The 15000-nt window shown below is 36.1% G+C and overlaps 1 long non-coding RNA gene across 1 annotated transcript in view; it reads left to right on the top strand.

Moving 5' to 3' along the window:
• Window positions 1-15000, top strand: part of LOC135201291 (uncharacterized) — a 303738-nt gene that overhangs the window by 288224 nt on the left and 514 nt on the right. Inside the window, exons 5-6 of the long non-coding RNA XR_010311475.1 lie at window positions 14304-14402; window positions 14691-15000. The exon at window positions 14691-15000 is cut by the window's right edge and continues 514 nt beyond it. This is a non-coding gene — a long non-coding RNA (uncharacterized LOC135201291). The remainder of the gene's footprint in view (window positions 1-14303; window positions 14403-14690) is intronic.

The raw sequence follows: 15000 nt of genomic DNA on the forward strand, positions 1-15000 counted from the left end.
ACTGGACGTATTTTACGTCGACATACAAAAGTTTTTTTTAAAATTCGCGGAAAAACAAAAATACTTTTAGGCCTACCAGCCGAAAACTCTTGAATCACGCGCCTTGGGGGATGCTGGGAGTTCACGGATCAAGGTGTTGTTTTGTTTACAATCGTTACGCAGAGCGCGCAAGCGCGAATTATTTCTTTCTTGCCGCACTAAAAAGTATCTGTGACACATCTCTGAAATTATTTCGTCACTTTGACATAATTTTTGTACCATTTTAAATTAGCCGTTACATAGAGTATTATATATGAAAATGTGCGCATTTTTATGTAGAATACAACAAAAAAAATACTCATGATTGTAGCTTTTATCAGTTTTAAGATATTTTCATATAAATAACGATAAGTGCCAAAATTTCAACCTTCGGTCAACTTTGACTCTACCGAAATGGTCGAAAAACGCAATTGTAAGCTAAAACTCTTATATTTTAGTAATATTCAATCATTTACCTTAATTTTGCAACTAATTGGAAGTGTCTAGCACAATATTTCGATTTATGGTGAATTTATGAAAAAACTTTTTCCTTACGTCCGCGCGGTAACTCTTCCGAAAATAATCATACATGCGATTGTGGTAATGTTTGCACCATTTTAAATTAGCCGTTACATAAAGTTTTATATATGAAAATGTGCGCAATTTCATGCACAATACAACTAAAAACAACCCATGGTTGTAGCTTATATCAATTTTGAAATATTTTCATATAAAAAATGATAAGTGACAAATTTTCAACCTTCGGTCAATTTTGACTCTACCGAAATGGTCGAAAAACGCAATTGTAAGCTAAAACGCCTATATTCTAGTAATATTCAAGCATTTACCTTCATTTTTGCAACAAATTGGAAGTCTCTAGCACAATATTTCGATTTATGGTGAATTTATGAAAAAAATAACATTTTCTTTACGTCCGCGCGGTAACTCTTCCGAAAAAATCATACGTTCGATTGTGGTAATGTTTGCACCATTTTAAATTAGCCGTTACATAACGTTTTATATATGAAAATGTGCGCAATTTCATGTATAATACAACAATAAATAGTTGAAGGTTGTAGCTATTCTCATTTTCGAAATATTTGCATATAAATCACGATAAATAGAAAAAAAACCACGTTCGGTCAATTTGACTCTACCGAAATGGTCGAAAAACGCAATTGTAAGATAAAACTCTTACAGTCTAGTAATATTCAGTCATTTATCTTCATCGTGAAACAAATTCGAAGTCTCTAGCACAATATTTAAATTTATGGTGAATTTTAAAAAAAAACTTTCCTTCCCTCCGCGCGCGGATTCTCCGCCACAAATCTCCGAAATGCGTAAGTCCCATTCTCGGAATATTTGCTCCGTTTCATATTAGGCATTTCATAGAGGTTTATATATGAAAATGTGCGCAATTTCATGTAGAATAAAACGAAAAATATTTGAAAGTTGTAGCTTTTCTTATTTCCGAAATAATTGCATATAAAAAAATATATATATAAAAAATTCGACATTCGGTCAACTTTAGCTCGTCAGATATGGTCGAAAACTGCATTTGTAAGCTAATATTCTTACAGTATAGTAATATTCAATCATTTGTCTTCATTCTGAAACATATTGGAAGTCTCTAGGACAATATTTAGATTTATGGTGAATTTTTGAAAAAAAAAAAAATATGTGTTTACGTAAGCGCGTTACGAATTCATGCATTATTTTGTGATAATAATTTTCTCTGTGTTTGCTTTTAGTCGTTTTTACAATGTTTGTTATATATCAAAATGATTGCAATTTAGTGCACATTACAACGAAAAAAAAGTAACTTGTTACCTTCAACCGTTTTGGCACAGCGCGGATTTGAATACATTATATAGGAAATTTCGTTTTTGCGCTATCATATATCGCATTATTTATATATGATAATGATAATTTTTTTCATTTCTGATGGTTGCATACTAAACTTCAAGCAATGACAAAAAAAGGAGCCAAAAATGAACTCTTAATCTTGAAAACTAAGCGCGCTGTGATTTTTTGAAAAAATATTTTTTTCCGCTTACGCGCTCACTCTCAAACCCCTCCGGCACACGGGAGTCATTTTTTTATTTACCGCTCCGGCGTTTAAGGGTTAATGTCTGAACCATGAGTGTTTTTCAGTTTAAATATGACCTTATGTTATCAGATTTTGACGGCCTTTTTTTTTTTTTTCAATCTATACGTAATTTTTTTCATGCAGAAGCCAATGGTGTTCCAGTGTCTATCAAACCAAGCCTGCAAATAATACCAGGAATAGAGACTGATACGGAGAAGTGTTTTTGAACTCTGCTAGACTGGTTGAAAGTTCATTTTTCATCTGACGTTGCAATCACATCACTTTTTTTAAAATTGCTTTTCCTTTTAATGTTGCCACTATAGATTAAAGTTCAATTTCCATTCAGTGTTCCAACCACTGATCTGTTTTCAAGCGTAGTCTTCCCCTAATGATACTATCATATGACTGTTTTAAACTTCAGTTTCTTTTGATTTGGCAACTTGAATCTTGTTGAAAAGTGCAGATTTCGTTTCGACTGTTTGAATTTTTTTTTTTCCGACTATGAATTTTTTTTCTCTCCTCTATGACCACCATATTGCTATCTATCTTGTTAAAAGGTGCAGTTTTCCATTCGACTGTTTGAATTTTTTATTTTTTTCTGTGGCCACCATATTGCTATTTTAAAATCAGTTCTCTGTATTTTTTCTTTTTCTTTTTTGAGGTGGGCCGGATGCTCGGTTTATAAATGACCGAAAGGCTCTTTAATGGAGGAGGAATTTTCCATGGGGATTATAGATGAAGGCCGTCATATCCAGTGACAAATTACGAAGCCTGGAAGTCACTGATAGGAGGAGGCAGGCAAGGCGGTGTACGTTGAACATATGGCTCATAATTCAAATGCGGTGACTCTCTCTCTCTCTCTCTCTCTTTTCCTTTCTTTCGTTCTGTCACACACACACACGCGCGCGCGCGCGCGCACACACGCACACACACACATTTATATATATATATATATATATATATATATATATATGAAAAAGGCGAGGAGAAGAGAATGAAAAGGGGGTCCCAAGTAATTCTCTCTCTCTCTCTCTCTCTCTCTCTCTCCATTTTTATCCAATAGCCTCACACTTACTCAACTGTTTTTCGATTCCCTGAATTTCTCGTGTCTTCTTATCTCCCCCTTGCCTTGCCATCTCCCAGACCACCCTCCTTGTCCTTCCAGCCGTTTGGTCATTTCGTATGTGTTATCATTAAGGTTCCTATTGTCACGCACGTCCGTCGGTACCTTTGATTGATATTACAGGTCTAATTTGCCTGTGTGTGTTTGTGAGTGTGTGCGTGTGTGTGTGTGTGTGTGTTTGTGTCTCCAGGCGACGTCACGTCTGTAATTGATTAGATAATTGAATTGTCTCCATTTCGTTCTAGAGCTTCAAGGGAGGCCCACCTCTAATCGATGCCTTCGGGCGATGTTCTTTCTCCCTTCTTCTTTGCAACATTACTTCTCATTCCTCATCCTCGCTTGGTTTTCCTCCATTTTCTTTGGTTTTGTTACTCGGTGTCCCTTTTGCAATTCCAGTTCACCCTGGATTGATATATGTTATTTTTTCTATTTTGCTTATGCTGATTGTTTGCCATATTCATTTTTCTGTATTTATTATCTCCATTGTCATTGATTTTGTTCTTTGGTGTCCCACTCGTATTTCAGTACATCTTGGATTAACTGCTATTTTTTCCCTTTTGTTTTATTTTGTTTCCTTCTTTTTATTTTTACTTTGTTTTATTTTATTTCTTTTGCTGGTTGCTTACTTGCTATACCGATGTTTATTTTCCTGTATTTTTTCTCTACATTTTCTTTGATTCTTAGTCGGTGCCCCATTTGAATTCCAGTTCATTCTGGATTAACGGATTTTTAAATTTTTTTATTTATTTATTTATTTATTTAGGCTTTTTATGGTTGTTTACTTGCTTGTATCTATGTTTATTTTTCTGTATTTTTTATCTGCATTTTCGTTGATTTTGTTATTTGGTTCTCCATTTGTATTCCAACTCATCCTGGATTAACGAATATTATTATTTTTTTTCTTTTACTTTTGCTGATTGTTTACTTGCTTGTATTTACATTTATTTTTCTGTGTTGTTTCATTTTTTGTGTCGCTGGCATAGTTTTATTACTTTTTTTATTCTCATGTAATTTTTATTATTGAGGTTTTAATATCTATGATTTGTGTTTTTATTGTTTAAATTATTTCCTTTATTTTATTTCTGATTGTTAGATGTTTTTGCCCTTTCCAATTGCCTGTGATTATAAATCCAAGCTCATTTACTTTTTGAGCCGCCATCATCTGTATGGCTAAATATTATAGATTTCAGTATTCGATCGCCTTATTCCTGTCTTGCTGTCACAAAATTCGTCGATATTTTCTATTATTACTGTAATGATTGATCTTATCAGATATATTAAGTTTTTTATCATTGTCTGCCTCTCCACATATTTCTGCACGAAATTGAGGTACCTCTCCTAATAACATCCTGGTTTGCGAGCTTGAAACTGTTTACATTTCTTACCCCTTAATGTACTTTTTATGTGGCAGGAATTGTCTGATTTGTTTGATGCAAGCAGAATATAATTTTGAAGACCATTTTCCGTCAAAAGAAACATTTAATGCCAGGACGTGTTTGCGAAAATGAATGTATGTCCTTGTGGGTTTTAAAGTGTGTGTGGTCTAAACTTCGGCCAAGGGAACTTCTGTGCGAAGGGATCATTGAATCCGACTCTTTGTGTCAACTGGATTGAAAACCCGAGCACTTAACGTCGTTCATTTTACGCGTGTTAGCGAACACCACATAACGCTTTTGGCATTTCACAAACGGACAATCTGCATGACACAGCCACCAGGGAAAAAATCCGCCTCCTTTCAAATTGCAAAAGAAGAAGAAGAAGAAGAAGATGCGATTTTGTTCCTTACCGGAGACCTCAACAAAAGCCTCGGATGAAGAGTCCCTCGCCGGAGGAACAATGCCTCAGTTGATCTGGCGCGCAAAAAGGAGATTACCCGCGTTAATTCGAATGTGTCCGGTGACGGTGCGCCGAGAGGTGGCATAATGATGCTCTTCAATTTTTTCATTATAATGTTTGATGTTTCGCGTGAAAGACCGCCATGAGTCCTATCTTTTCTTCCGTTCAGATTTGGAAAAAGATGAAAAGGGTACTTGACAATACCAAGAGATGAGTAGAAAATTCAGTCTTTTTTCACTTATTTTTTTTTTTTTCGTTTCCTCTTATTTAAATCTTTAGGATATTTTTGGGATGGAAAACAAAACAAAGTTCGTATGCTGTATATACTTTAAATTTTTTACGTATATCCACTGCCAATTTCTTTTTATGTGACGTCATTAATGTGACAAAAGCGTCTGTTATGTCCCGCTATATGTGTATGTGTTGTTTTTCAGAATTACAATATTATGCTTTTTATTGACCAGATTTTTCTCGTTATTTATTGTGTCATTTATTATTTCCCTGATATTTCCTCCTTGTATCCATTCTCTCTCTCTCTCTCTCTCTCTCTCTCTCTCTCTCTCTCTCTTCTCTCTCTCTCTCTCTCTCTCTCTCTCTCATTTTAAATTTTATGTAGTAAAATTTGCTCACCTAGAAATTTATGCAGCTCGAAACTCACACAATACAGAAAGTTGATTTGTATTGTGTTATATTCCCTATTTATTAAAGAATTTAATATCCCAATTGAATAAATCAGTAAACAAATAAATTCCAAAAATAACTGGTTAATTAGTGAATTAGCGGAGCACTTAATTTATGAACAAAGAAAATGATAAATAAGTACAAATGTAACCAGTGTGGGTGGCCGTGTTAGCTTGCTTCTTAAAATAAGCGATGATGATTCAGACATATTCAGCGCTCGTTTTATTTTCTCGTTTTTCCCCCGCATCCTTCTTGCCTGTGGACACCTACCCAGCAATTACTCACCAAGGTCCGGGATTCACTCTTACTCATAGTTTATTCATATCAAAGGCAAATGAACTCACAGGTTATGTGTTTGGTAAAGCTTTTACTGTCGCTTTTGATGCGAACTCGCTTGCCTGTGCTTGTAAAGGAAGGGATGTTGAGTTGGATTCTAATTCGAGTAATTTATCGAATTTTTCGATTTTATAGGTTTTAACTTTCAAGCAAAATGTTGCTCCAGCAATCTATAATCGGCGAATTTCAGGCAAAATTGAAGATGAAGTGAAGATAACAGATAACTTTTTCAGAAGTTAAACTCGACTAATTTTGAAAGGAAACAGAATCAGAAGGTCAACATCATATCCCGATTACTTGGTATGAGCCTGATGGCCCGCGCAATGCTGTGCTGGAACCCGGCGCTGCCCGTCATGTCCCCCTACCTACCCCGCCCCCACCCGGAGCGGACAAACTGGTTGGCAGGAGGGGGGTAGATGTGAAATGTGTTCCACCCAAGGAGGAAAACCAGGTTTGCAGGTGGAGGGTGGATATGTCATGTCTCCCCTACCATCCCTGCCCCCCGGGGAAGGGGGGGACAAACAGGTTGGCAGGAGGAGGGTGGCTGTGTCTTGTCTCCCCTACCCCCTCGATCCCCTACCTATCCCGTTCCCACCCGGGGCGGACAAACAAGAAAGATCCACTCTGATTACATCATTATAAATAAAGACATGCTTAGTCATGGAATGGACGAAAAGTTCAGTAATCTTTTAATAGCATTACTTTCAGTCGATTATTATCACAGATTTTGAGCCCTACAGTGAAGAACCAGATTAAATCACCTGAATATTTTTTTATGTTGTGTTTAGTAATTGATTGATTTGCGACCACAAACTGGCGCCACAACTACCAAGGTCATTGGGACCCATGTATGTTGCTTTGAATGTGGGCTTCTAATGATAATGTTACGTATTCATTGATTACTGTAAATCACTGACTTTTGCAAATGATCCTCTATAACTATGGTATTCATTTTTACCCAAAGAAACCTTCCAAATGCATTTCGGGTTGAATAGGATGTTTTCTCTATACAGAAATCGAGCCAGATCACACGAGCTACCGTGACATAAGTTTGTCAATAAAAATAGTAACTGATTCTCTTTAGGAACGGAACACGGAGAGGCATCACTTTTGCAACCTTATTTGTAAATTTAAAATGTGTATTATATCGTGTTTGTTTCCGTCTTCCTGTTTACAGTTCAGAAAATAGATGTCCCGTTGATACTATGTCTCTAATTTTACCATCTTATTTCTTTAATGCAGTAGCCATTAGGCATCATTGTGGCCCGTTTCCTCTTTCACCAATTTGCGAAGGATTGTTGCAATTTTCATTAAGTTTAATTACTTTTTTACTTGTTAATTTTGAGAAGAATGAGGCATAAACCATCCTGTTAACCCTTCCCTTTCATCCGTTCTTTGAACAATATTTGAATGACAGCGGTCTTACTTGACCCTTCGTAAGGTCATTTTACATGGTAAACTAAACAATATTTTCCCAGCATACTTCTGGTACCTCTGCATCCGAATTCTCCTTAGGTCCTCAGCCTTAAGAGAGTTGGCCCATTCAAGCAGGCATTTATGAGGTCTTCGTCTTCCGGATTTCCAAGTCTGCCCTTGAACATTTTTACCAGGATTTGTGTGGCTTTACGCAGCTTTCTTTTAGTTTTTTTTTTTTTTTAGTTTTTTTTTTTTTGCTAAAGGAAAAATTCATTTAACTGAATGAAAGAAAGTGGTTTTTCGTGTTACTGGTATCTGATGAATAAAAAGAGAGTGGAAAAATTGAAATGATAGTAAGTGCTCGCCCTAAAGATATCAGAGACATTTTAGAAATATGCAGTAAAAGACCAAGAGGCCAGAATGGAATAAGGATGGAATAGCCTAAACAATGTGATTTGAGATTAAATTATATGGAAATACAGAAAATTATCTATAGGAGCCGACCCATCCCACGCACTTATACCTTTCAAAAGGGAACGAAGAAAAATATAAGGAAATAGCTGCTTTTTTATGTACCGTAATAAAAAAAGGGGGGGCAGCCCGCCTATTTGGTAAGAAAAGAGAGTAATTGCCTGTTAGCCGAGAAAGGATATGCCATCTAATAGGCGGAACTTGAAAAGACAAACACGAGGGTTAAAGGAAGAATCTCTTAGGCTACATCGCTGGCGGTTCGCTGGCGGTAGAGTACTATTTATTACTCATTTCTCGGTCTGCAATTTGTGTTTTCGGGGAGTTGGGCCTAAAACGAGTTTCCTGTGTGGATGCCAAGGAAAAACTGGATTGTTGAGGGTTGAATATCTTTGGGAAGAACCTTAAATTAATTTCTCTCTCTCTCTCTCTCTCTCTCTCTCTCTCTCTCTCTCTCTCTCTCTCTCTCTCTCTCTACGAAATTATTTTTAAGGATTGCGAGTGACCTACTCCAAGACGACCATATATATACTCTTTCTCTCTCTCTTCTATTCTCTCTCTCTCTCTCTAAGATATATATATATATTATTATTATATAATATTATATACATATATAATATCGATATTATAATATATATATATTATATAATATTAAATTATATCTATATATAATATATCTATATAATATATTATAATCTATATATATATCTATATCTAGATATAAGATATATATATATAGATATATATATATATAGATATATATAGATATTCTAATTTTATATATATATATATATATATATACTATATATATCTAGATATATATATGTATGATGTATGTATGTATATATATATATATATATATATATATATATATATATATATATATATATACATAGTATATGCGCATGTGAGTGTTGAATATAAGGATAAATATTTTGCATATAAATAAGGAAACTGTACCAATAATATCTCAATTGAGTTAGTAATGATTACACCAACGTCATTAAAAGCTAACTATATTATAAAGTTTATATTTTAACTCATTAGCATAATCATCTCCCACCCTGCAACTGACAAACTTCTACCTGAACCTCAGAAAAAAAAAAAAAAAAAAAAAAACTTTTCACTTCTTAAAAATTCCCCTTTGCTCTCAAACTTTCCTTGCTTTACCGAAAACAAAAGTTACATTAATCAGTAAGAAACTTTCACGAAAATCGTAAGAAAAAAAATCTCCTATGAACCTATCTGTCTTTTGACTTCCTAAGCAGATAATTTCCTTTCTCAAGTGACAAAACTTGTGAAATTAAAAAAGGTATCTTACACTCGCTCTAGTGGCAGATTACGTGCGACGTGTTTCTGAAAAAAATAATATAGTTTCAACTCGATTTACTTTCTTTTGAAAGCAATCTAGCTTTCTCTGATGACTATTAGAGTTTTGAATAGGCTAAAGGTGCATCCCAATCAGTTTAATTCCCTCTCTGTGATATATTACAAAAAAACTACGTCTAGGCTGATTGCAAGGTTGGTTCGTTATGGGTAAATTACTTTCTAAACTCCGAAGGCATCTATCTTAACTGTCCATCCTATTTTATACCGAATTTATAAGATTGAATGCCGAGTAGGATTAAAATGTTAAATCTATTTGCCGTATTCGGTGTAATTATGTAAATTAGCAGACGGTTAACTCATTCGTGCTAACTCTTGTGGCTCATGAATAAATGTATTAAGCGTATTATTCCCTGAACATTTCAAATGAGCGATGCGTGATAAGTTTGATATCATCACACGATTTATTGCACATTCCTTGTATTAATTTACGCTTTGCTTCATTCTCGTGTGAATATCTAAAGGTATATAAACCTATATTGTGCGCGACTAAACCCTATCAAGTTTCACCTCATGATCAGGCAGCTTATTTTATATTTGTTAATTTCAGTTACAGAGCGATTTCCATGAACGACATCAAGCGGTTATTACAAATATTGATATTATTCGTTCCAAGGAAGAAATTGAATATGATTTATGCATTAATGACCTTTTTTTTGGGTGCAATTTAACATAGTTTGGACAATGGTTGAAATGAAACTTTCATTTCTTTTAACAGCACATCAACACGTACATTTAACATTGTAGTTGTCATATTGGTTATGAGATGCAGACATTGGTGTTGTCATAATATGACAGCACCAATGTCTGCATCTCATAACTAATATGACAGCACCAGTGTCTGTCTCTCATAACCAATATGACAACACCAGTGTCTGTATCTCATAACCAATATTATGCGATACAGACACTGGTGTTGTCATATTGGTTATGCTATAGACATTGGTGTTGTCATAGTGGTTTTGCGATACAGACAAAACAGATTGCCAATTAACAACTGACGTTCACCAGACGAACGCATTGTCCTTAAGCATGGGAATATTCAAGCAATGATTTCCCAAAAATTATGTGGCCTGGAAACGGTTTAGATTTTATTGCTGTCTCCACGCAAAATGAATCACAGGTTACCAGTTTTCTCTCTTTTCAACCTAACTACGAATATACAGAATATGAGCGAGAAAGCTCTTTAAGAAAGAGAAATATTTCCTTCCACTGACCATATCTTTACTACTGCCTGCAATATTTTAATCAGTTTAAAGCACTGAGTATATTATAGTTCCCTTGTAAACCAGCAAGTAACCTCCAAGAAGAAATAAAAGATAAATGTGACATAGCACTGCAGAATTCTATGAGTAATGTATGAAAGAAATATGGAAATCATATATTTTTTAATTAGAGATCATTCCCATATCTCTAAGATATCGCCCGTAGATTTGTGCATTGCTATATAATATCGATCTTTATATTTTTCTGGGACATTAGTTGCTGGTGGATATGATAATAACAAACTATAATACCAAGGTAACCGAGAAATGACGTCATGACGTCCCTAGGGTGCGAGTCTGTCTCCTACTCTTCTTTCCCATGCCTCATTTGCGAGGATTTTTCGTGTTTACGTGGTTTTATTCTTGAACAGGACCATAATAAAAGTTAAATGTCATAGTGAAGAAGCGATCCATGGATACAGCTTGTGATTTTTATTGGACGGACGTCCTAATGTTAAGTAAAAAAACAACAATAAGTTCACTGTGGCAGGTAGCTATAGGGTAAACAACCAAGTGGACCAGCTGCGGCCACCTTAACAAGTGTTCGGACCCACCTTCAGAAATAGTACTTTAACACGTCCTGACACCTGAGATGGACACCAGTTACGAGTCATAGTTCGTGGGAGCAACACCTCGAGACATGAGGCTCGTGACTGGCGCCCATCTCCAGTGTCAGGACGTGTTAAGTACATTTTCTGAAGGTGGATTATAAATTGTAATTGATTGTTTAACCATAAGGATTTAGAACTTGTTTCCTACTTTGTCTTTGTTACTTTTATCTTACCTGAATCGTAAATTAAAATCTTTGACAGATTATTTGATATTGAAATTAAACTTGGAGAGTCCTGGATGAAATTTTTTGTCCTATGAACAGTAACAACCCCAAAACCCCTGATGAAATGGAGCAACACTGAGGATTATCTTAGATTGTCTTTATTCAGAGAGGTTTTTATAGAATTTTTTTACCCTTATTCTTTATTTATTATATCGCACTTATATCCAAGAAGGCCAAGATATAAGAAACTTGAGAGCATGAATATCAATGAGAGAATATGACTCACTCTGAGCTATATGAACTTAACTGCTTGAATTTTTTATTTTCTAAATGGAAAAATGTTGTGAGATACACAACCGATTTCTTTGACTGCATCGCAGTCAACACATCGGCATTTTGCATGATTGTGGTAATGACAGCTAATGCTGAAGATACTTCACCCTCTTTTGATTGATTACTTTTGCTTGTATTTTGGTCTTTGTTTCAACCATTATGCACATGATAGTGCCTTACTCTGCTGTAAGAAAGGTAGAACACTGCAATGCTCCTGGTCATGACAGTGCACGTAGGTTTATGTCACCCTTGAATATTGAGCCTCATTCTGTTTATCACACAGCCAAGAGCTAGACTTCTGTCTTAGTCTCAGCACACACCTCAATGACTGAGCCACTGTTCCAGTGTTCCAAATGCTCTGGCTGTTCTGGTTGCTGCTTTAGCAGCCTCTGCTGCAATTCCTGCCTTCCCAAACATCACCATTGCTCCAAGAGGCAAATCTTAAAACGTCCACGTATGCATCCCCATCCTCTTCCTCACCTTCTCCATTTCCAGACTGGATAAAGTATAGAAAGAAGGCCCAGAAGGCAGCCCTCCTCACAAAGGCTAGGAAGTTGTCTATAGGACGTTGTTCTTTTGCCAAGAGTGACAATAATTTCTTTTTTCCTATATACCAGGAAAGGGAGCTATGGGTGGAGAAGGCGGATCTTGAACTCAAAAAGCGATCACAAGTGTAGGTAGTATCCCACTTGTGCCCTGTTGTCTGCTCATTCTTCGTAGGGAGATTCTTCACTCGGAATCATTTTGAAACATCCCAGGACATGCATGTAATTAAGTCTCCAGACTGCCATGAGCATCAATTACTCAATTGCTCAATACTAGGCTGGACTGTGCTCAGCCTGGCTGTATCCTCAAGCATGCTCAGTGTTACGGACCGAGAGAGGTCCGCTTCAAGTTCGATATTATGATTAACAAAAAAGAATTCAACACCAACAGTTGAAACTGGGGATACAAATATAGAAAGAAACACTAACAGAACAAAGGTTTATTTACAAACTTACTAACAAAGATAAATGCAGAATGGTTTCTCCTATTTACATACCACAAGTAAAATCTTACAATGCTTGAACTGGGGAAGCAGTGAGGTAATGCAAATACTTGCTAGCCAGTTTTGCGCTGTCGGAGATCTATGCTCGAAGCGGTGGCTTCACAAAAGGAGAACTGTAATTGCTGAAGTCTTCTTAACTCCGTTTTGCAGAAAACAATGTCTATTCTTTGATACTCGAAGGGCAGGAACTCCTCGAAACCTTTTGTAGAATGTTTCTGCTCTCAAGGCTTGCTCAATGACGAAAATACCTCCGTCATTCTCTCTAACTGGACGACTTGACCAGAATTCAACCAAACTCTCGAGCGCCTTTTCCTCTCTGATCCTTCATCTGTTTCTTCTTCTCTTTTCTCTCTCTGATGATCTCTGCTCTCTCACTGATGATCTGATCTGTGACTCTCGCTGATCTCTTCTACTTCGTCAGTTGTATTTATACGGTGACCTGGGGGCGGGGCCTACGGGGGGCGGAGCATGAACGTCACAGACTCCCGAGATGACCAGAACGTCTTAGAAGAATCTCGACGAAGTATTGCATCATATTTCGCTGCATTTTCTGACGACGTGCCTGCGCGTGTTGCGTTCCACAAAACTCCTGCCGATTCTAGAACCATCATGAGAACAGGCGCCTCCAACACGCGGGAAAGCCTCCGTGCTGCAGAACTTCTCGAAGAAGATGAGTTTTCCTTTCCCTTAACTTTGCTATAAAGCAATTACCATGACACTCAGCCCGGATCTGACCCAAACCATCCACAGTCCAGTTGTACAGTTTTATACTTACTAATTAGTGTGCACTCCAGCTTCCATAGGTCAGGTTCTGGGGCTAGCCTAGTTATTTCTACTTCTACTGGAAGACAGAGAATATGACCATTCTCACTCTTTCAGTATCTTTGGGTCTCCAGACATGTGTCACAGATCGCCAAGCAGGCTCATGGTTGGGCTTTTTGATGGGCAATGGATTCTTTAGGAACAAGTCCTTTTCCTATGAAACCATTGCAGGCCGAGTTTGAGAGCCAGTTCATAGTCGTAACTCTCATCTATAAATGAAATGGCCTGAAGGTAGCAGCTAGGGCCTCTTGTCAGCACCCAGTGTCCTCTGTTAAGCTTGTATTTTGCCTTTGTCAGTTGCTCTGTAATGAATGCTTCTAAGTTGTTCATCCAACCTGCTTTTTTTGTATATTCACTAAATTTAAACCCATTAAGTCTGTGAATTATGCAGTCCATACAGGGGACTCTAGAATCTTTTTCCAACCCCATAGTAAATTTTTTTGGTGACATGCTCAAATTATCAAAGACTAAATGACTTCTCAAGATCACAGCCTTTTTTCTCTTCCAGTTAAACCTCGATTTCTTTGGGCATAGCTTCTTATTGAAAGAAGTGAGTTTTATGATTACTACCCTAACTGAGGGAATTTACTGTATGTAGTAAATATGAATACAAACTTTTAACTGAAGTTTAGCTTTAGCTAAGCCAATGGTTTTATTTAGGGCAAAACATGAAATTCATTTTAAAAATATACTTTGTGCTTTGATAGGTTGTCGATGGAGAGCCACTCAGCTTTCTTCAGTATTTACAGGCTTCACTCAAGAGATCATGATCCAGCAGTTCCTACCCTTGAGAACTTCAGAGACAGGTATACATTTGGAAATTATGTCAAATTTTGTTAAGATAAAATTAGGTATTTAATATATAGTTATGGTATTTATGATATAAAATTTTCGTTAGGTAATTATTTCATTACATATATTTTTTACTTAAAATCTTATGAACTTATTGAAAGCTAAACCTAAAAAGTTATTCTCTCGTTGTCTCCAAAATGTTGGTGATGAAAATGTAAAGTATATTTGATATTTGTGGGTTCTGAAGTAATATTGTGCTTTTTCCCGGCCAATTTACTAATACTCCTAGTTTTTTTTTTCAGGTCAAATTGACTAGTCCTTATAGTAGAACATATGATGATACAAGTGACCAAGGATGTCATCATTCCTCTTCTCCAGTAGGCAGCAATGCCAAGGAAGGGATTTAATTAAGTCCTTTTCATGTTGGGATTGTAGAATTAATTCCTACTAATGCTCAGAATTATGGGGATTGAAAAGTCATAGAATATTGAATAGTTATTTGTTTGTGTTTTGCGATATATCTGTTAACAGGTAATAGTGATTTGTTTTTGTTTGTTATATACCTGTTAACAGATAATAGTGATTTGTTTTTTGTTTTGTGATATATCTGTT

This window comes from Macrobrachium nipponense, chromosome 28 (genome assembly GCF_015104395.2).
Source record: "Macrobrachium nipponense isolate FS-2020 chromosome 28, ASM1510439v2, whole genome shotgun sequence".
In the NCBI taxonomy this organism is placed as follows: domain Eukaryota; kingdom Metazoa; phylum Arthropoda; class Malacostraca; order Decapoda; family Palaemonidae; genus Macrobrachium; species Macrobrachium nipponense.